Source organism: Gobius niger (assembly GCF_951799975.1).
Source record: "Gobius niger genome assembly, chromosome: 3".
In the NCBI taxonomy this organism is placed as follows: domain Eukaryota; kingdom Metazoa; phylum Chordata; class Actinopteri; order Gobiiformes; family Gobiidae; genus Gobius; species Gobius niger.
The window spans coordinates 8,926,803-8,948,745 of record NC_136854.1 but is presented as its reverse complement, the minus strand read 5'-3'; the positions used below and the strand labels follow the sequence as shown (position 1 = coordinate 8,948,745).

The 21,943-nt window shown below is 44.2% G+C and overlaps 1 protein-coding gene across 2 annotated transcripts in view; it reads right to left on the bottom strand.

Annotated features, from left to right (window-relative positions):
* Positions 1–20,958, bottom strand: part of LOC306960245 (protein ELFN1-like) — a 46,003-nt gene extending 25,045 nt beyond the window's left edge. For both annotated transcript variants that reach the window (XM_079552615.1, XM_079552616.1), the window contains exon 1: positions 20,906–20,958. The gene's annotated coding sequence lies outside the window, so the exon portion shown is untranslated. The remainder of the gene's footprint in view (positions 1–20,905) is intronic.
* Positions 20,959–21,943: the final 985 nt, after the last annotated feature.

Genomic DNA, 21,943 nt, shown 5'->3' with positions numbered 1-21,943 from the left:
ATAACACCAAAGATGGACATAAACTGCAGACTTTCATTTGAGAGTATTTACATCCAAATCAGATGAACGGTGTAGGAACTACAAGCTTTTTTATGTGAGCCTCGCACTTTTCAAGGGACCAAAAGTAATGGGACAAGTGTCTGCTCAGCTGTTTCGTGGTCTGGTGTTTGCTCTTCCCTCATTATCACATTTACAAGGAACAGATGAGACGTCCAGAGGTCATTTCAAGTGTGATATTTGCATTTTAAACGCTGTTGCTGTTAATCATCAATATGAGATCCAAAGAACTACACTATCAATGAAGCAAGCCGTTATTAGACGGAACATCAAAACAAACCCATCAGAGAGATAGGAAACATATTAGGCTAAATCTACAGTTTGGAACATTATAAAAAAAGAAAGAACATACCGGTGAGCTCAACAACACCAAAAGACCTGGAAGACCATGGATGACAAATGTGATGGATGACTGAAGAATTCTTTCCCTGGTGAAGAAAACCCCTTCACAACAACAGGTCAGATCAAAAACTATCTCCAGGAGGTGGTGTGTGTGTGTAAAGCCAGCAGTAAAGAGAAGACACTTCACCAGAGAGAACACAGACCATTAACCACAAGGTCTAAACCACTGGTGAACCTCAACAGCAGGAGGCAAAAAAAAAAAAAAAAAAGCCATTACAGTTCTGAAACAACATCCTATTGACTTGGTTGGTGTACGCGGCACACAAAGTGATGGGTGGAGGTACATATTTGAGGAGGATGTCATCAAACAAGTAAGGAAACTTATTTCAGATCCATCCCATGTCCAGCACTCCCAGTATGAGCTGCTCCCCTCCGGATCACACTATAGTCTCTATTAAAAACAAAAAGAGATGCCTAAACAGAGACAGTATAGGAACTCATTCCTCCCCATTTCGGTGAGTCGTCTGAACTCCTAAAAGAAGACCGAAAAGCAGAGCGGTGACTGTGTTTTGTAATGTTCTGTCTTGTATGTTATGTCCCGTCATTATTTATGCCATTGTATTTGTATTTGTATTTGTATTTGTATTTGTATATTTTTTGTGTATTATGTGTGGCAGTCTGTGTGTGGAAGACAAATTTGCTTCCAGACAATTTAAATTCATCTTGATCTTGAATCTGGAATATGAAATGATCGTCACAAAATCCAACCTTTGCCCCTAAACACCAGCTTCCTTTTGTTTGCGCTCCATGTAAAGCAGCAGTGGATGGGGGTCTGATTCCCAGTCATTTCCCCCATAGACTCATGGACGTAAGCGGACCAGCTCAACACACAACTTTATCCAAAATATTCGCTAACACTTTACATTACGGGCCGGTAAATCCGTGGTACTTTCAGTGGTAATAACTAGTAATGACAGTGGTACCTATTGTGGTACTTACAGTGGTACTTCTTGGTACTTATTGTGGCACTTAAAGTGGTACTCACAGTGGTAATTCTAGGTTCTTATTGTGGTACTAAAAGTGGTAATTACTAGTAATAAGGGTTGGGGTTAGGGAGACACAGAGTTACCACTGTATCGCTCGTTACTAAGAGATACAGCGGTAATGCTCTTAATGAAGGTTGTACTTCTATTTACTTTGGTATTTTAAGTGATAGCTTCTAGTAGTTACAGTGATACATCTATGGTACTTGTTGGTAATTCAAGGATACTACAGCAGCAATACATAGGTTAGTAAATGTGGTACTTCTACATACAGAAGTAATTTCTAGGATTTTGTGACTATAAAACAACATAAATCAGCATTAGAGAAAACAAGAAGTACAACCTTCATTACTAAGAGTTACCACTGTATCTAGAAGTACATACCCTGTAATTCTCACTATAGTATCCTTTAAGTACCACAATAAGTACCTAGAAGTACCACTATTATTACTAGTCCCACCGTAAGTACCACTGCAAGTACCACCATAAATACCACCGTAAGTACCACTGCAAGTACCACCATAAATACCACCGTAAGTACCACTGTAGGTTCCACCATAAGTACCACTGTAAGTACCACAATGAATACCTAGAATTACCACTGTAAGTACCAAGGACTTAAAGTGTCACCAAATATTCATCTTATACACTTTATACTCCGATACTAGTACTTTAACTACACTGGGCTTCTTCCTGGATCATCAGTGTGCCTGCCTTTTTGTTGCACAGATGTGTCACTTTTCCAGACTTCTTGCTTTGCCACAGTATGGAGTAAGCTGGATAATGGTAGTATGTGTTCAAACAAGTTGAAATGCGTTGCCCTGAGCGTGGAGTGGACACCGGAGAGGCCTGTGTTAGCGCTGACCTGTCATTGACCCGCAGCAGCTGTGGTTGGCCCCGCTCACAACACAATCAGCAGGCTGTTTACACGGAGCTAACTGCCACCAGAGCCGCCGGGGTAATGCAGGCCAAGCACGGCTCTTTCCAAACGCAAAATCAGAAATCGAACGTTTTACAAAGCAGCTACGGAAGAGACGGGCCACATGTCTGTTACTGGCAATAACCCACGACAGTCCATAATTCGGTGCTTGACAAGTTTCTCAAAGTGTCCCACTGTCACTATTAATTTCCTCCACACTCTACTACAGTAGCCACAGCTGCCTGGGGTCAGACTGTTGGAAGCTTGCCATGCAGCCTGGACAGCCTCGCAAATCGGCACCAATTACTCACACATATTGGAGACAGCGACGCCAACGCGCTTCGTCCAAAGTGCTCTTTGTCTGCTGAAGACCAGTTTGGTTCAAGGGCTGCTGCCTGTTTCTGTGTATTTTTATTATAATTATAACGTACTGATGCACAGTGCCGTGGGGTAATGTTATGTTTTGTTCTATACCAGTACTTTAAAGGAATAGGCCATCGTTTTTCCACGCTAAGATATGTTCTCACTTGAGCTTAGACAAGTTGATGCGTACCTGTCTGGTCTTTGTGCGTGCCCTCAGTCACGCAAAAAAGAACCTGAAATAATATATCTCCAGTGAACTTTATTGCTGCAATACTTGGGAGAAGCCACGAGGCAGCATCTGGACAGAGGTTTCTAAATTCCGCAGAAGTCCTTTTCGCAAACTTCTATTCTTACGTACAAAGGTGCCGACCCCGTGGGTGCTGCAGGGCTTGAGCACCCACTCAAATCTTTGAGCACCCAGGCGAATTTGCCTTTGTTACAAAATGACTGAAAAAATATCGCCAAACCTGTAAAGCCGCTACTCAGTGTTCAGCAAATACAAGGACGTGTCTATTATACTCATTTCCACTGGATTTATGAAAGAGAGTATGTCGCTGTAGGGCTTCTATAGCACTTCACAGCCTGTATACGGAATGATATGACCACGCTAAATATAGCTGTAAAGATCTAAACCCGCAGCCTTTCATCGTCGGACAGTCCTCTGAAGCTTCCATCAGACTAAGCCCTGACAGCCCGGCTCTGTGGGGGATGAGGAAGTCCATCTTCATCCTGTCAGCCCGTCTGTTATGCAAATGAACCGCGGACCAGCGCCTGCCGAAGGTCACGGACTTGACGCGAACATGAAATACACAACATCCAGTCACTCTGTTTGTTAACCTGGCCAGGTTTATTACACATAAATGAGGAGATGGACAGCAAACTGTTCTCAACAGGGCATCCTCGAAGCCAGCGGCGGCAAACACACGCCTCATGCGGCCAATGGATGTAATCTCTTTGCATAAGAGATGTTCCAGCCATGTCCTAATGTGTAGAATGAGCCCAGACCTGTTCACCGCAACTGCCTCCCCTAAAATCCTGCACTGTCACTCAGAAACCGTCATGAGCTTAATATAGAAGCTGCAGTTACGCGTAAGACCTGAGGTGGCCGTAATGAGTATAAAAATGACCAACTTGCATCTTGTCTCTTTAACGATCCTGTCGCCGGTCCAGCACCAATGCATTACCAATAAGTGCCTCTAGATGCGCCTCTATATGCGCCTCTAGATGCGCCTCGAGATGCGCCTCGAGATGCGCCACACTCGCAAACAGTAGATGAAGACCAGCGCTGCACCTTGCACCTCCCTCACCCACGCAGAGTTTATTACTCAACCTACTGATGAAAAAAATTCAAAAAGGCATTGCTTTAGGCATTACTAAAGGAACGGCAGAACAGCGAGATGATGTGTAAGCTACCATGAGGACACTGGACTTTTGATTTGGATTATTCCGAAGCACCAAGCTAGGGGAAACTAGAGGAAAGAAGCCACTAAAAGACGACCAAGGAAGGCGATAAATCACGGAGGTTATGCTAGCAGCGGCTAAAGTTGTGCTTGCGGCTAAATGCTACAAACCCATCGCGAGTGACGTCACGCTCTTCAGAAGAACCTCATCTGACTCCTCCAGTGACGGACATCCATGGCACTGACGGCACACGGCCAAACACTAGCAAGACGTAGGGCTGTGCAATTAATCGAAATTCGATTACGATTTCGATTATTACACTAGACGATCACAAAAATAGCATAATCGAGAACAAACGATTATTAAGGAGGCCCTCTCGCTTGTCCAGCGCAGCGTGACAGACTGTAAATAATATCGTACAAATATTTTTTAGACCTAACTCTTGAGATAACGCCACTGTTAAGTGCTCACCTTGTGCTGAAATGAGAACAGGTGTTTTAGAAGCCTCGATATCCTTTACTCAGGCCCTGGTTTGTTTAGTACAAGGGTGCCCAAACTTTTTGTCTCCCAGGGCCAAAATGAAAAAGTGCCTGTGGGTCGCGGGCCAAATACGCCGATGTCCAGCGTGAAACACATAGTTGCTTTATTGTATTTTTTGGTATACATTTGAATTTGATTCTACCTATGAAAATAACATGCTACATTAACACAAATTAAAACAAAAAAAACTCTGGCAAAAGCCTAGTTTTAGATGAACAAAATCAACAATTGTAGCAATATAGTGCAAAATGTAATACTGGTGGGAAAGTTGATGCTACAACGCCCTGTCATAAACACCAAGACACCACAACAGTGTTTCCTTACCTTTGCGAAAGGAGTGAAACAGCGCCCCCAATTTGACCCTGGTGGCCAAAAAGTGTACTGCATCCATATTTCCCATTGAGAATGAATGGAAGAGAATTAGTATTAACCACATGCAGCACAAAAGTAGGTCACCCTCTGGCGGGCCAACAGAATTGTTTCGGCAGGCCAGATTTGGCCCGCGGGCCCCACTTTGGGCACCCCTGGTTTAGTAGAAAAGTCTAAAACTCTTCTTCAGGAGCAGATCAACGGAGCTCAAAGCAAACTCTTATTATGTCATGCTGCTGAGATGATTGTTTCTGTTCCCTTCGCATTTCACAAGCTAAACGCTCAGGCTTTGGTTTGACATAAAAACATTAGCGCTGTGTGATGATGTCATCAGGCCGCGCAGCTCTGTTGGACAGGTGTGAGGGCTGGCCAGCAGGGAGCAGGTATCCCTATAGAATTAGTTTAGAAACGTGAGCATATTTTTTTTTTTTAAATGCTTTTATCGTCCAAAGAAAATGTAGTCCATAGTTGTTTTTTAAAATAATAATAAAAATGAATAAATAAAATAAAGATTTTTTGTTAAGGCAACAAATAATCGTTTGAATAATCGTGATTTCAATTATTACTAAAATAATCGTGATTATTATTTTTTCTAAAATCGAGCAGCCCTAGCAAGACGTTCAAAAACATAGACTTATACTGCTCGGCTCCACTAACAGGCAGGGGAGAGAGACCCTGGTCATAACTTCATACCTGCTGGTGGAGGCAGCAACTCACAAACTCTTGCAGAAAACACCTTTCATAGGGTGAGATGGTTTATTCATGGCACAGAATAACTGGTCAAAATGAGATCTAATAGACGAGTATAATACTTGTTAGTGCTCGACTGTGTGAAAATGTCTTTAGAAATCTGAAACAGCTTTGTTGTTGTTAATGGTGCTCGTTTTCTATGTCCACGACTCGGCCTGGGCACCATGAACCTCTGAACCACCCGCCGTAACCGAGCACATTTTCTCCATTTTGGCTTTGCCCAAATCTAAAAGCTTCTCCAAACGTGTTTAGAGTCTGTAGGCCAGTGGAACGCCTCCTTTGCAAGACCTACAAAATTGACCATAACCTTTTTGTCGCCATGATTTTGTCCCTTGTTTTGGCAGTTTTTGTGGGGGGGTTTCTGTGCTTTTTGTTCGGGTTTTCATCACTTCGTCACAACATTTTTGTCACGTAACATTCCCTCTCACAAGATCTCACACTGCACCCCAATATGCCGAAAAGGCTACGCCATAACCTCGGAGAAAGATCGGGGGGGAACACTCGGCTTTAGGTTCCTTTAAATTTTCAGTTTTTCATTTTTTTTTCTCCAGTTCAGCTTTACCCAAATCTAAAAGCTTCTGGAATGGAGCTTACAGCCTGGCTATAGGGATATACATAATGCCTCATTTGAAAGCTAAGGCTTACAAAAGTCATCTAAGATTCTTCCTCTTTGTGGCTGTGTGGTCACTTTTTGGATTTGTGTTTGTTCATTTTTAAATAACATAAAGAGTGTAAACAGGAAATACAATACTGTTTATCTGCAGAAAACGATCTACCGGTGGAGAATGTTTTTCCCTTTAAACCATTGAGACAACAAGTGCTCAGTGTCATTACCATCAAGCTCGGTCAAAGCTCATTCTGAATTGCAGTTTGAGCCATGTTGTGTGTGAACACGCTAACAACACGGACTGAAGAGAGCAGATGGACGAGCAGGAAATCCAAGGGCGTTTCTTATCAACAGCGATCGGAAGGAGCCGCTGGAGCAGGTGGAGATGACGGCTGATGACCTCCAGGCGACAGGAAGGTCAAAGGACACACCATCACGTAGGAACGGAGTCCATTAGGAGGAACTAAAATGATTTTGTGATTTTGTCAGCTCTGAGGTGTGATGGTTTATAGAGCCATCTGAAGAGTTTGCTTTTTATTGGATTGCTGATAAAACATCACCTTGCAAAGCACATTCAGATTTTTTACAGCACCTTTGTATGCTGCAGCGGGGCCCCTACTGCCAAAAACATGTACAGTACAATAGGTGAATCCTCCAGCCACGTGTCCATCAGCCTGGACATGGCCCCCACACGCTGCACGCCGGTCGCCCACTGCCCACGTCAAAAGGTCACATGAAGCGCCTACATTTCAAACACAAACAGTTTCGCGGCACTGTGTTTGAAGTCGGGTTTCTACTCAGCTGCTTCATTCCTCCGTCACGGGGCTGAGGTCCATCTCGTTTGCTGATCTGGGGTCAGTTTTCTCCTCCAAAGAGCGAAATGGCGCAGGAGAGAGGACAGAGACGCACCGCTGTGTTAGAAAACATCAGGATTATGTTTTGTTGTGAACCACCGGTCGCTCTATAATCGCGCTAAATCCAGTTGTGTAGAGAGGACCCCTATTCTTCACAGCATCTTTGAAGACTGAAAAAAATGTATTGTCTGTGTTCAGCGGCGTCAAAGGATGGGTCAAAACATCACAACAACACAAGGACAATAAAGTGCACCTTAGCCTTAATTCTCCTTTTTTCCACCCAGTGGGGGCGGGGCCATCTACATATTCTTGAAACTATGGAACAGATTTTAACCGTGTGTTTTCATGGACATGTTCTCCTGGTATTGTGCACTGAGGGCCTGATTGACTGAGCCACAGATCATTTTACAGGATGTTACTGTTTATAGTATTAGCGGTGCAAATGTTTGCATAAATGAGTCTCCGCTGTGGCCTTCAGTGTTGGATAATGTTACTTTTAAAAGTAACTTGTTAAGTGAGCTCGTTTCTCCTCTAGAAAAGTATCTTATTACGTTACTGCGCTACTTTATGATGAAGGTAACGTGTTAGAGACTCATCCGCTACCAATTAGCTTAGAGAATGTTATCTGCTGTGCCGAGGTCGACCAGGGCCAAAGTGCAGTAGCTGATTTGTCTTGTTTTCAGAGTATGATCTTGTCTCAGACTATGATGCAATAGGAACGGCTTTAAATTTTCTTTCATTCCCACATCCATTTGCCTCCTAAACAAAAAGAAAATGGCAGCCCGGTCTTTCCCGTCCTAGGGTAGCGGGGAAGCCCTCAGCTGTGGATCCCATACACTGTCCCCTCTCAGCAGCACTTTGCTTTCACTCTGATCCGGAATCACACTTCATTCACAAAGGTGTAATATCTGCTGCCAGAAGGAGAGACTGTCCCTGGATCAGTTTTACAAATCCACTATCGCATTATCCTCCTGCCTGGGCCGCAGCCGTGGCATTTGATTGGTGAGCAAGACGTAACCCCGTCTCACCTCTCGCGAGTTGGTAATTTTCCCGCTTCTTTATTACGGCTTAGCTTAGATTATTTTTCCTCATCCTAGCGCCTCATGTGAGTGTGTGTTCTCCAAAGTCAATCTCATCAAAGCAAATCCAGCAATATTACTGACACCCTTAACAAGCTTATCCGAGCATCAGAGTGTGAGGATTGGAGGGGGATGTTGTTGCGCTCAATAACTTTAACTTATACCAGAGCGTCTACATCAGACGTGCTGCAGAAGGGAATGACTCCGACAAGGAGGTAGAGTTCATCCTTAGGTCAGTGCCTGTGTTGTCATGTCATGTGTGATTAATGTAGTATTTGGGACAGTGTGTGAGTATTTCCACGATGTGAACACGCTTACGAGTACTGTAAGATGTTACTAAGTAGTGCGTTACCCCCAACACTGGTGGCCTTTTAGCGTTAATGAGAGGCAAACCTGGCTATTGTACATGTTTTAACAGTGGGGGAAGACAGCGCTGGGACTCTGCAGGTGAGACTCGGAGGCGTCCCACATAAAGGCAGTGAGACGCGCTGAAGGGTTTTCCCCAAATCCGTGGTGGGATACACGTGTCTGTGAGCTGACAGACAGAGGGCTACACACCATTAGGGAGGAAGCGTCTGGGGAGAGGGAAGTACACGGCTCCGGTGTGTACCAAAGCGAACACGGCTCAGACGGCTGGTGAGGGAATACAACTTCACACGGCAAAGACAAAACAAGAACACCTTTTGGAGCGATTACAATGCAGGACGTGCACAGTCTGGTTTGTGCTGTGGCTGGACAGTGCGGGCTGGTACGGGCCAACTGCACGACTTTGTCCATGGGGGGACTCTTTGGTTGTAGCCGAACAATTAAAGTCGACTCATTACCATCATTGCACAAGTCGAATCAAATATATAAGGTTTGACTATATAGCATCTGAAGCCCATTTGAAACCACAGCAGCAGATAAAGTATAAGAACTCTCACTGTGGCTGGTACTTGTTGTTTTAGCCCTGTTGGCGTCTGAAGGCTTTTTCAGCTCGATCGTGTTGTTATCAAGGCCTGACGCCAAGCACCCACAGGGAGCATATGGCTACTTAATATGCTTAAACATAAGGACATGCTTTGGCTCCAGTTACAGCTGTTGGGAGTCCAGAGTTTCAGAGTTCTGACTTTTAAAGGAAGCCCTGCAAAGGTGAAGAGACACCTGAAGGATTAATTAAGGTAAACAAGTTACACTTAGTACTGCTTTATAGTGATATTCTGGAAGTCTAAAAGTTTTGCAATTTTTTATAAAATAGGCAATAATTATAATATATATATATATATATATATATATATATATATATATATGTTTTCCAATCTATATATTGGAAAACCAATATGACTTCCAATAAAATAAAATAAAAAAAAAACATATATAGTAGTAGCATTCCATCAGAGCCTTGTTCTCGCATCTCGCCCATTTCCAGTAGCCCATTTACATCGAGGTGCTCTGGTTCCCCAGCACCTGACACAGACCTTGTTTGGCTGGGTGACGTCTGAGCCGGCATGTCATTCATTTCATTGTCTCTCATCATTGTATGAGGTAGGCAGTAGCGTGAAGGGTCTTGCCTAAAGACCCACACTGGCAGCCCATTTCCCCAACGGGGATTCAAACCGGGGTCTACTGTGTGCAAGTCGGGTGACTTACCACTTGAGCTAGCCAGCCTAGAAATAGTTACTTCGAAACCCACAGTCCGAACTCACGGCGAAACAACTAGTAGCTCAGTGTTCCAACATCCACAAACGGCAACTGCTATCACAACTTGAGATTGACGAGGTACAACACCAATGCTCCGGCAATGGGGAGCCAGGACACCAGGTCAGAGGGGAGTTAACACCAGCCCCCCAATGGAGATTGGGTACGAAGCCCCAATAAGTGCCATCACGCTGAACGAGGCAGCGACTGACCTGAAAAATAAGATCATGGCAAAAATGTCCAGCAGGCAACCCCAAAGCCAATTACAGAGGCTAAGAGAAGCACTGTCAGAAAGTCTCCTAGAAGATGTGAATGCAGCTCTGAGAGCAATTCCTACATCAACCATCACTGAAACCAATGAGCTGATATACTCCACAGCAGCAGTGATCCTAGAGACGCTTGGCTATCGTAAGAGCAACCATGAGATGAAATACCCACCATGGAAAAGAAGGCTGAGGATAACATCAAGGCAGCACGGAGAGAAGTGAGTCAATTGACAGAGGCCTTGAAAGGTGCAATGAAAAAGGAAGGAGGACTAGTGAGCGTGAGAGCCACTATCCAGGATGAAACATTCAAGATCCATAAGTACATCAAGGACAAGGCTCCAAATGATGACGTGCTCAGTGAATGGTCTCAGACAATGGGGAACAGAAGATGAGGTGCTGGAGGTCCAGTCATGGGAGGACAAGCCCCTACACGGCATGTACCACCGAAACAGAACTGAAGTGGCGGATATTCAGAAATCCTACCAATGGCTAGACAGAGCCGGACTAAGGGACAGCACAGAGGCTCATCATGGCTGCACAGGAGCAGGCCTTGAGCACCAGAGCAATAGAGGCCCAGATCTACCACACCAGACAAGACCCCAGGTGTAGACAAAGAGGCCAATGAGACAATCCAGCACATAACTGCAGGGTGTAAGATGCTGGCAGGGAAAGCTTACATGGAGCGCCATAACCAAGTGGCTGATATAGTGTACAGGAACATCTGTGCAGAGTATGGGTTGGAAAACCCAAGGTCAAAGTGGGAAACACCTCCAAAGGTGGTAGAGAATGACCGAGCCAAGATCCTGTGGGACTTCCAGATACAGACAGAATGGTAATAGCGAACCAACCGGACATTGTGGTGGTGGAAAAAGAGCAGAGGAAAGCCGTTGTGGTCGACATAGCAATACCAAGCGACTTCAACATCAGGAAAAAGGAACACGAGAAACAAGAGAAATACCAGGGGCTCAGAGAAGAACTGGAGAAAACCTGGAGGGTGAAGGCATCAGTGGTGCCCATGGTCGTTGGGGCACTCGGGGCAGTGACCCCCAAACTGGAGGAGTGGCTCCAGCAGATCCCAGGAAATACATCAAACATCTCGGTCCAGAAAAGTGCAGTTCTAGGAACAGCAAAGTTTTTTTTAATATATATATATATAAAACTCTTCCTCGGGAGGCCTGGGATCTTGAGGGTTCTGCGCAGCATCTTTGCAGTTCCTAGAACTACACTGCCCCGAGTGCCCCAATGACCACAGGCACAACTAATATATATATTAATTTGGAGTAAAACTGTGCTAGTTTTCTTAATGCTGCACATAGTACCATTCTTATCCGTCTCCCAGAAAGGAAATGACCATATTTGGCGTGTGTGAATGCGATAATGTGTTTGTATTTGTGGGAGGATGTGGGAGTGAGAGAATGTTTTTAAATCTGTAAAGCACTTTGTTGTCATGGTTCTGTCTATTTGTGTTCTGTCCCCTGGTTTGGTTCTGTGTCTAGTCTTTTATTTTGTCATGTCTGTTCTGTCCTTGTGGTTTTGCTTTGCTTCCCTTGTGTTGATTACCTGTCCCGCCCTAATGTGTTTCACCTGTTCCCTGTTCCTTCTGTATATAGACCCCTGTGTTTTCCCTTGTCCTGGTCGGTTCATTTGTATTCTGTCGGTGCGTTGTGTGTGTGTCCTGTTCTGTGTTCCTGTGCTAAGAGAGTTTTGCATTTTTGTCTGTTCTTGGCCTTTGCCATTAAATTTCCTTTGAACCTGTTTTTGGCTGTTTTTGCTTTTGGGTCGAATCCCCACCACACTCGTAACATTTGTATTACATGAAATGCATGAAAAGCACTTTATAAATAAAGATTGATTGATTTGGCAGGACACGAGGATGTAAAACTTGCCAATATTTGTGGATGTATAAAGTGTTTTTGCATTGTGTCGTCATGTTGTAGTTCCTTCCTGGAAATCTTCACTTCACTAGTGACAAAACGTCATAAAATAAACATCGCACAGGGTAATTTTTATACTCTGACATGAAAAATGAGAAGTTAAAGGACAAAACTCGCCACTATGTTTCACTATGTGAAAAAGCAATACTTTCACCTGCCGTGTCTCGTCTTTGCTCTGCCTGACCCCATCAGATCCAAAATCCCCTCTGAACAAATCCTTGCAACTAATATATCACTAAAATAAAGCTTGTGCTATAGTTCCTGTGGCTTTAAATCCAGGGCTCCACATGAGCGGTGTGGTCCCTTGCTGACGGCGCGGGGCCGCAGCAGATCTGTCTTCATCGGCGCCGCTCAGTCGTGTGGCTGTTTGCTTTACAGCTCAGCGGAGACGCGCTCGCTCACGGGTCGGCGCTGTATTTCACCCGGGTCAGGGACTGTCAACTGACCTTGACTGGGCCCTCGTCTTGTCTAATGAGGCGGAGGTGTCAGTTCTGGTGGTAGTTTTGTCACAGCCATACGCTCGTGCACGTCAGCAGCAGCAGCGCCAGATAATGAGGGGGTCGCGTTATACCCATGATGCACCGCTGCCCCTCGCTTCCAATCAGCAGAACGTGTAGAGAGCAGTTTTTAGAACGAGATGAGTGGCGCCAGCACAAGTCAGAGGTTTGAGCAAAACAAAGGTCTTTAGCGCCAATGACGAAGGCGACAGGAGACACGTGAGACCTAAGGCCAGGTGAAAAGGGGAACAAAGACATTTAGAGCTATCAATATAAAGAAATAAGAGAAAACCACATCTGTTCAAAAATGTGGATTCAGTGTCATTTTCTGTCATGACGTCCTGATGCAAAGGTGTTGAGCTGCATAAACAGGGCCCCTCACACTGACATCATTGCTGAGGTGGGACGCAGCAAGACAGTCGTTTTGAATGTCTTAAAAGATCCTGAGGGCTATGGAACAAAAAAGTCATGTGGAAAACCTCTAAAAATGTCCCCAGCTCTGAGCCGGAGGATCTGATTGACTGTCAATAACTGGGGGATCCTCGATCCAAATGAAGGCTGTTACTGGAGCCGACTGCACCCCAATACCCTTCAGAGGGTTCATCTGCGACTGAAGCTTCACAAACAAAGGCCTCGTCTCCTGGAGCCACAGAACCGTCCGTTTGGACTTTGGAGAGAGACCAAACATAGGTCACTGAAAGGTGAAGAATGTTTAATTTTCTGATAATAAACTGTGACCTCGATGGTCCTGATGGTTTCCATGGATACTGGCGTCACAAGCTGATCCACATGAGGTGTTTTCTACGAGCCTCAGAGAGGGGGCGCCATAATGACCTTCAGTGGAACAATGGAGCTTCAGGTGGTGCAGGAGCATCAATCGGTCTCTGTGCAGATGTTACAGACTGAGGCCCTCGTCTGTGGGAACCACTGGTTATTGGGCTGCAGTCGGCTCCAGGAACAGCCTTAATGTGGTGTGAGGATCCTCCAGCCAATCACATCCTCCGTCTCAGAGCTGGTGACGTAGTTTTGGGATTTTCTGTTCCATAATGCTCAGGATCTTTTACGAGCCTGTGCAGCGATGGCATGAGGGGCTCTGCTTATGCTTTGGCTGTCATGCACAGATTTGACCTTTTAAAGACATGTGGTCCTAGACTTTTGACCCGATGACTTCAGTTTAATTGTTGTTTTCAGTAATAATTATTTGTCGCACTCCCTCTTCTTCTTGTTGCATATTGAAGTTCTACTTGGAACCATGCTACAATCCAACCATGCAAAACGTGATTTTCTATTTTTCAGCTGGTCTTAAACTTCTGATCGGGACTGTAGTAAAAGCAAACCTTTATGTTCCGTCCGTCTAGTTCTAGTTCTAATAGTTGTTATTGACTAGCAGCGGAATCTTCCAGAACATCTCTCCATAAAACATCTCAGTCTTCAGACGTCTGTAACTGCAACTCTTCCAATCACGATTTCCTTTTTTTTTGTTTTTTTGAAATGTCCAGTAATATTGTGGAGTGTGAGAGCGTCTGCGAGTCCTCACCTTGGCGACGGTGCTGGCGGTAAATGAAGCTGACGTGGTTGAAGGCAGATGGGGAACAGATAAGGTCAGTCAAGGCTGCTCTGACACTCTGATAAATGCACTGTGTCATCTGCCCCGCTCTATTATGGTTTAGACGCACGGGGCGGCCATGTTGGAGGTGGAGCCGTCTCTGTTTTATCACAGCTTTCCCAATGCATGGGACGCTGTTCCTGACGCACATTTCTCTGAACACCGCAGACTATTTTCTTTGTTAGGCACCATCTAAGAACAGAACAGTTACGTCTCTTTATGGCGAGGCAGTGTATTGTTTAGTTTGATGGACCAGCACTCTTTCTTTTACAGTTTACGGCCAATATCAATGGAGAAATCAAACACATGCATGTCGTTTCACCTAAAAACAGCTGTCATTGTAGGCTGTAGAACATTTCAAATTCTTTCCAACAAAGGGACCCCTGTGGTATCTTTAGGCCATGACGCTCTGGACTTTGGGAATAACTGGTGTACGATCATGAAATATGCGGTTTTCATCCATGCAATTCCAAGCTCTACAACTTTCTCCTTTGCGGTTGGAAGATGTTTCTGTGGTTCATTTGCCGTTCACTGGACACGCGCAAGTTAGAAACCAGGCGCTAATGGCGGAAGAACGCATCACTCCACTAATGATCAAGACACACAATGTGACACGTTTAGACCGGAGAGTTTTAAGAGTTGTGTTTACTGATGAGATCTGAGTCATCACATTTCAGTGATGTTCTTCATAAAAAGACTCTTTTGCATTTACGTCTCACTGTCTGACATGAAACCAGAATTCACTTTTATTTTGTTTATTACTATTTGTTTATTACTTTTTACAAAACCAAAAGTTTACACACATTTCATTCATATTTGACAGCATTGCCTTTAAACTGTATATTTTGGGTCAAACATTTAGGATTTCCTTCCACAAGCTTCTCACAATAGTTGGCAGGAGTTTTGGTCCATTCTTCCAAACAGAACTGGTGTACCTGAGACACATTTGTAGACCACCTTGTGCGCCTATGCCTTTTCAGCTCTGCCCACACATTTTCAACTGGACTGAGACCAGGACTTTGTGATGACCACATTGACTTTGTTTTCCTTAAGCCACTTTGTAACCAGTTTGGCTAATTTGCTTTGGGTCATTGTCCATGTGGAAGACCCATCTGTGCCCAAGCTTTTACTTCCGGGCTGAAGTCTTGAGATGTTGCTCCAATATTTCCACATAGAGTTCTTTCTTCATGATGTCATCTATTTTGTGAAGTGCACCAGTCCCTCCTGCAGCAAAACAACCCCACAGCATGATGCTGCCACCCCCGTATTTCACAGTTGGGATGGTATTCTAAGGCTTTTTCCAACAAACGGGACGATGGTCATTATGGACAAATTTTTTTTTTTTTCCATCAGACCAGGATTTTTAAGTCCTTTTTTATTTGCAAACTCCAAACTAGCTTTTTGATGTTTCTTTTGGAGTCAGAGTTTCTTCCTGGCAGAGTTCCTCTGACCAGGTTCAGCATCTTCACCAGGTCTTTTGCATTTGTTCTTGGGTTGATTTTTACATTTCAGACACAGCACGTTCATCTCTGGGACTCAGAACCCGCCTTCTTTCTGATCTGTATGATGACTGGTCATTTCTATCATTGTTTTAACCAATGAACCTGCACCTTCAAGTGTCTTGAAATTTCCCACAAGGATGAACCAGACTTGTGCTTCCAAGGTTAACAAATTGCTTAAAGGTATAGTAATATTAGTGCATTTAAACTTTTGGTTTTGTAAAAAGTAATACAAAAAATGTGTAGAAAATTCTATCTCTCATTTGTCTGGTATTTGACAAATAGAAAGATTTTTTAAAATTCTAATTGACCCAATAAAAAAAAAGTTCATTCTGGTTTCATGTCTGAAAAATGCAAATGTGTCTTTTTATGAAGTGTATGTAAACATATGGTTCTCACTGTACATTAATTGCAAACGTTACAAATTGAGATCACCTGCAGCGTCTCGCCTTAAAGGCTGACAAAGTGGGACCAAAGGAGCTGGACAGACTTCAGAGAGGACGAGCTGCTTTGTCCAAACACAGTGCGTGAGGCTAAAGTTTGCTTGCAGTCGGAGAGAAATGAAAAGGGAGCAAGCTGCTCGTATTTCTCTGTGTATTCCGCTCTGTCATAGGCCACAACTTTCCATGTGTGCACATTTGGGTTTGTAACTCCACCCACGCTTCACCTGTGTGCCCTCAAAATTCAAGAATGTTCTCGAGGCGTTTCCTTAATAACACAAACAAACCTCGCCTATAGATGGTCTAGAATGCCATGTGTGTCTAAGAATGGACTGTTTTGACACATACAACACTAAATAGAGTCCTCCTGATGTCAGAATGTGTCAAAATAAGAACCCAGGCTTGTTTATGGGCCCAAACATGCCATCTCTCCTTCTCCCCTCTTCACCCGAGGTACTTTGGACCAATAATGGATTTACATGTCACAGTGGAGCAGTATCGGGGATGCTGCTGGCACAGGCGCAGCGGTTAGCGCACATTGGATAAAATGTGAAAAACACATTCTTCTCTGAGCAATGAGCAACACGTTTTGGGATTATCCACACTACTTTGGCGTGGCTCGTTGCGCAGCAGTGTTTACAGTCTATGGTCTTTGCTACATCACCTCTCAGAGCAGATGAAAAAATCATCTGATGGACTGACAGATTTCACCAAACCGAAACACAAGGACCATGGTGCACACAGTGTTTTTGGACTTTTGGATGACCGCATGCAGAGGCAGGACTCCTCATGGCCGCGGCAGATGGACAGCGTGTTTCCCTCCTTCATCGTTACAAAGAGCCCTAGCAGCAACTTCAAGGTAAAAACAGCACTTTTGGACGGTTTAGTAAAGCGAACGATGAGGCTTTTTCATGTCTAAAATCTGCCTCAGCCACATATGGAAAAAAGGTTACAAAACAATGTCACTACTTTATAAATGGTAAATGGTCTAAACCAGGGGTGACAAACTCATTTTTGGTCGCAGGCCGAAATAATATATATATATATATAATATATATATTATAATATACTATATAATAGAGAAAATGTTTCCAATAAATGAATAATGATAAGCTGTGATTTGGTCAAAGCTCCAACTGCTTCATTAATAACAGCGGCTTACACTTGTATTGCACTTTACAAGCCTGTGTCACAAGTTCCTCAAAGTACTACACACTAGACATTATCCAGTGTGGAGTGCTGAAGTGGTTATAAGCTGTTATTGAAGCCACAGCTGCCCTGGGGCAGACTGTCCATTCACCACATGGCTATATAATGTGTTGTTCATATACTGAGCTCTTATTTTGTCAGTGCCCTCTGCTGGACACATGTGGAACTCTTTCCTTTTTTTTTTTTAATTTAATGCCCCCTAGTGGCTAGAATGAGCATTCTGGTTATTCTTTAAAAAAAATCATAACTCCGCACAGGAACGGGCTTACTTTTTTTTTAGATACCTCTGACCCTTTCCGACACGCCCCCTCCACACGCTGTCTGTGGCATCATCACAACACTCCGCTCGTTTTCTCCACACGTATTCAAACTACGATAGATTTTCGGTGCATTTTCATTTTTATTGTTGGAAAGGAGCTACTTTATCACTTTGTGAACAATGGCCACACAGGATATGATTTGATCCAGCGCCTGACCCGGAAAGTGACTTTGGACACGGTGTGCACGCCTGGAACGAGCGTTTGCCTGAAAAATAACTGTTGTTTGGAGGCGCTAGTCCAGGGGTAGGCACGGTCGAGGGCCGATTTTCTTCATTGTAAAAAGACCAAGGGACGAACCTGACAATTTTAGTCAAAAGTAAACCTTACAAATGCCAGTGCTGTGCTTAATATATGACCTTAATTTGGTGCTCTGTTTGGAAATGTTTAGGTAATTGACAGTATTTCTCACATTTTTTACAGTACTTAACCCCTTAAGCGAAGTTTGACCTTTCCCAAATCTAAAAAGCTTCTTGGAGGAAAAAAAGCATCAAAGGATTGACAAAAACGTGATGAAAAAGCAACAGAATGCAACAAACATGCATAAAAAAAAGTGAAGACAACGCGGCGGCAACGTGAGGAAAAATCATAGATCAGTTTTGACAGTCTTAGCTTTCAGATGAGGCGTTACTACTATAGGCTGTAAGCTCCAATCGAGAGGCTTTTAAGATTTGGGTAGAGCCAAACTGGAGAAAATGTGCTTGATGAAGGCAGGGGTTAAGGGGTTAAACTCTACTGGTTAAAGTACCTCTGATTTGTGTAAAGTTATTTCTCAAAATCCTCTTGAGGGCCAATGGTTCTATGCTAGAGGGCCGTATTTGGCCCCCGGGCCTGACGTTGCCTACCCCTGCTCTAGTCCCTCTTTGCTACTGCCATGCCCTGTGGATCTTTAACTATACCCCCATGGACGACACCAGGATCTGCAGGAGCCCATACGACTCAAAAGACGGACATTATCTGTGCAGGTGGACAATTCAAGGTTACCCGTTAGCTTGTTATAATCGATGGCAGCTCATTGTTGATGAAAAGTCTGCAATAAACCACAAATGTGTAAAGCCAGGCTCAGTGTGTGATCACCATAAAGGCTGCTTCAGGTAGTTGCCTGCTTTAGTGACGTTATTAATGCATAATATGCTGCTCGTTTTCAATGAATGTTCCGAGCTGGTTGCTAGCTTGTCGCGGCTAATAGTGCCTTAGCTCCGGGAGAAAACCACTCGGCAACGACTCACTGTAGATGAAATGTGAACAAGAAACTACAAAACCAACAAGCCCGGCTCAGTGTGTGATCATCATCAACATCATCAACAATAAACTTCCAAATCAATTTTTATGCCTCAATTTATATGAAAACAGAAAACGAGTTCCCCTATTCACCTGCAGCGTCTCACCTTAAAGGGATATTTCAGGATTTTTTTTTTTACATTTCCTAGTTATCCAAGTGTAGTGTCTAGGCTAATGCAAGGCTAGCGCATTTCTATGGTATCAGCTAGCCTGCATTAAAAGCAGTCTGACCCGCTCCACAGAGCACCTGAGGCAAATCACTTATAACACCAGACTAACCATATAAATGTCTGTGTCGATAGAGTCATTTTAACCATTTTGCATTCAAAATAACTTATATTTAAGCAGCATCAGCTTTGTGGTTGTATAAGCTACGCAGTGGCAGAGTGATCTGCTAGAAAATAGTCCCTCAAAATGCGATCGTTCATGTGATGCTAGGTCAGTTATATTCCCAAAATTATTCTATCGACACAGACATTTATATGGTTAATCTGGTGTTATAAGTGATTTGCCTCAGGTGCTCTGTGGAGCAGGTCAGACTGTTTTAATGTTTTTAATACCATAGAAATGTGCTAGCCTAGTGTGGTAGTGCGCACTTCCGCTGGCAAACCAATCACCGCTAGACCCGATGCTATATTAGGGTCGCATCTCACCTTCAGCCCTCCCTTTCGCCTCTGACGTCACGTAGCTTAGCCTGGGGACGGAGCAGCTGCGTTTGGCCGGCGTCTCGTGCCAAACACGCGATTCAGTTGCACAAGGCGTAAGGCCGCGCAACTGAACCACGCTTTCGCCGTATGCGTCTTTGGTAAGTTTCCGTGTGGTTTTCATTCATTAAATCTAGTTCGATCTGTCCTAAAACCGGGCTGTTTGTAAGCATGTTGGCGTCTTCTTGAGCTCACGCCTCTGCCGTGCGCGTGCTCTACCTGCCGTCCCCATGGGCTGTGGCGTTGGGGCTTTTCCTCGCCGTGCGTATGCGGTGCAACGCGGTCGTATTGAGAGAGGACCGGGCGAATCGTGTGCGGAGTGCTTCAATTGACGAATCCTGTTCCTACCTCCCTTTTCATATGGTCGTGGTCGCTTCGATCTGCTGAACTCAATTGACCAGGGCGCTCCCGCTGGTCTCACGAACTACTCCACAAACAAGGTAACAAGGCTATTGGCGTCTGCGTGGCCCTAATACTCAACGGCTGCTGAATACTTGGTTCCTATCCTGGTCTCCACGGTGTGGAGCTTGGCCTTGAGTACCACATTGTGCAATAGGACTTGATTGAATTGAGTTTTGTTTTGTTCATTGTTTGAGTGGATGTGGATACGAATGAGTGTGAATGCGGTTGTGTGTGTTAACAAACAATTTTAAATTAGATTTATAAATTATACAAAAACGCCTTTTCTATCAAAATAAAATAAATTCTATTTTATATAACTTTTGCTTTGTCTGTCCATTTTCATGCTCCCATCGAACCTGTGACCTTGTAAACAAATAATTGTGGTTCCTTGGGCCCAGAATCCAAGGTGGCGTTGTTTTGATTTAAGTTAAGCCTCGGCTGCAACACTAGCACAAGCCTAGCACCACGAAACTCTTCAAATATAAGAACTGCATGAATTACAAAAAAAAATATCTCCAGAAATCAGCAACACTCTGGATAACTAGGAAATGAGGCCCTATGTCAAAAATCCTGAAATATCCCTTTAAATGACCCACGACTCAAACTGTCATCTCGACCTTCTGTGGTTAACAAGCCCCTCCTAATGTCCAAGCTGAAGCTCCGTGAGACCTGCACATATCCAAAGTGCTCCACTCAAACGCTCCAGTTCACCGTTGGATCCAGAGAAAGAGATAAGAGACAGAGTTTACCTGGTGTAGACGGAGTTCTGAACAGCCTCTTCAATCCCCGGCCTTCACATCACTGAAAACAGAGAGACACACAGACGCATCAGAAACAGGGAAATGTGTGCAGTGGTGACACAAAGGCAGTCAGTTCCTTCTCCGCTGAGAGCTCACAGATTCTACAGTTTGTAGGTTTTGTGAGCAGGTCTTGTCGCCCTGACCGAGCGTCGCAAAGTCGTACACATTCTACGTTCCGATTCCAAACGTACGCGAGTGTCACAGTCCATCGAGCCGGAAGCAAAGTGAATCTGACGTCTCCTCCCGCCCGGACATTTCCACACGGGATTACACGTCGCCGGATCTATCGTGGTGAATCGTGGAAAACGGGAGAGTGAGTCTTTGATTCGCAGCGCGCCTGTCTGGTCCACTCTTTCTTTTGTTTTAACCAGGAGAGATTTGAACCTGAATAAGACAAAACGCAAGCTTTCATTCCATTACGGGCGTTAGCAGTAGATTGGCAATCGAGTGACTGAAAGATTTGATCACAGCTCGCGGACTGTGAGATAAAGGGTAGGTTAACACATAAGCACATGTCACAAACGCCATTAATCCACATTCATGATCCTCGGGCACCAAGTGGGAAGTGGAATTTGGTGATTGGGGGCAGAGGCTTCACGCGCCGTCTCAAACTGTTGCAAACTGTTTCCACGTGTTACGATTAATGGCACGAATTATTACGCACGGCCACGAATGTTGTCACGTCCTGTCAGGATTCTGTTAAAGGGATATTTCAGGATTTTTTTACATAGGGCCTCATTTCCTAGTTATCTAGAGTGTTGCTGATTTCTGGAGATATATTTTTTTTTGTAATTCAAGCAGTTCTTATATTTGAAGAGTTTCGTGGTGCTAGGCTAATGCTTGGCTAGCGCACTTCTATGGTATCAGCTAGCCTGCATTAAAAACAGTCTGACCCGCTCCACAGTGCACCTGAGGCAAATCACTTATAACAGCAGACTAACCACGAAACTCTTCAAATATAAGAATTGCATGAATTGCACAAAAAAA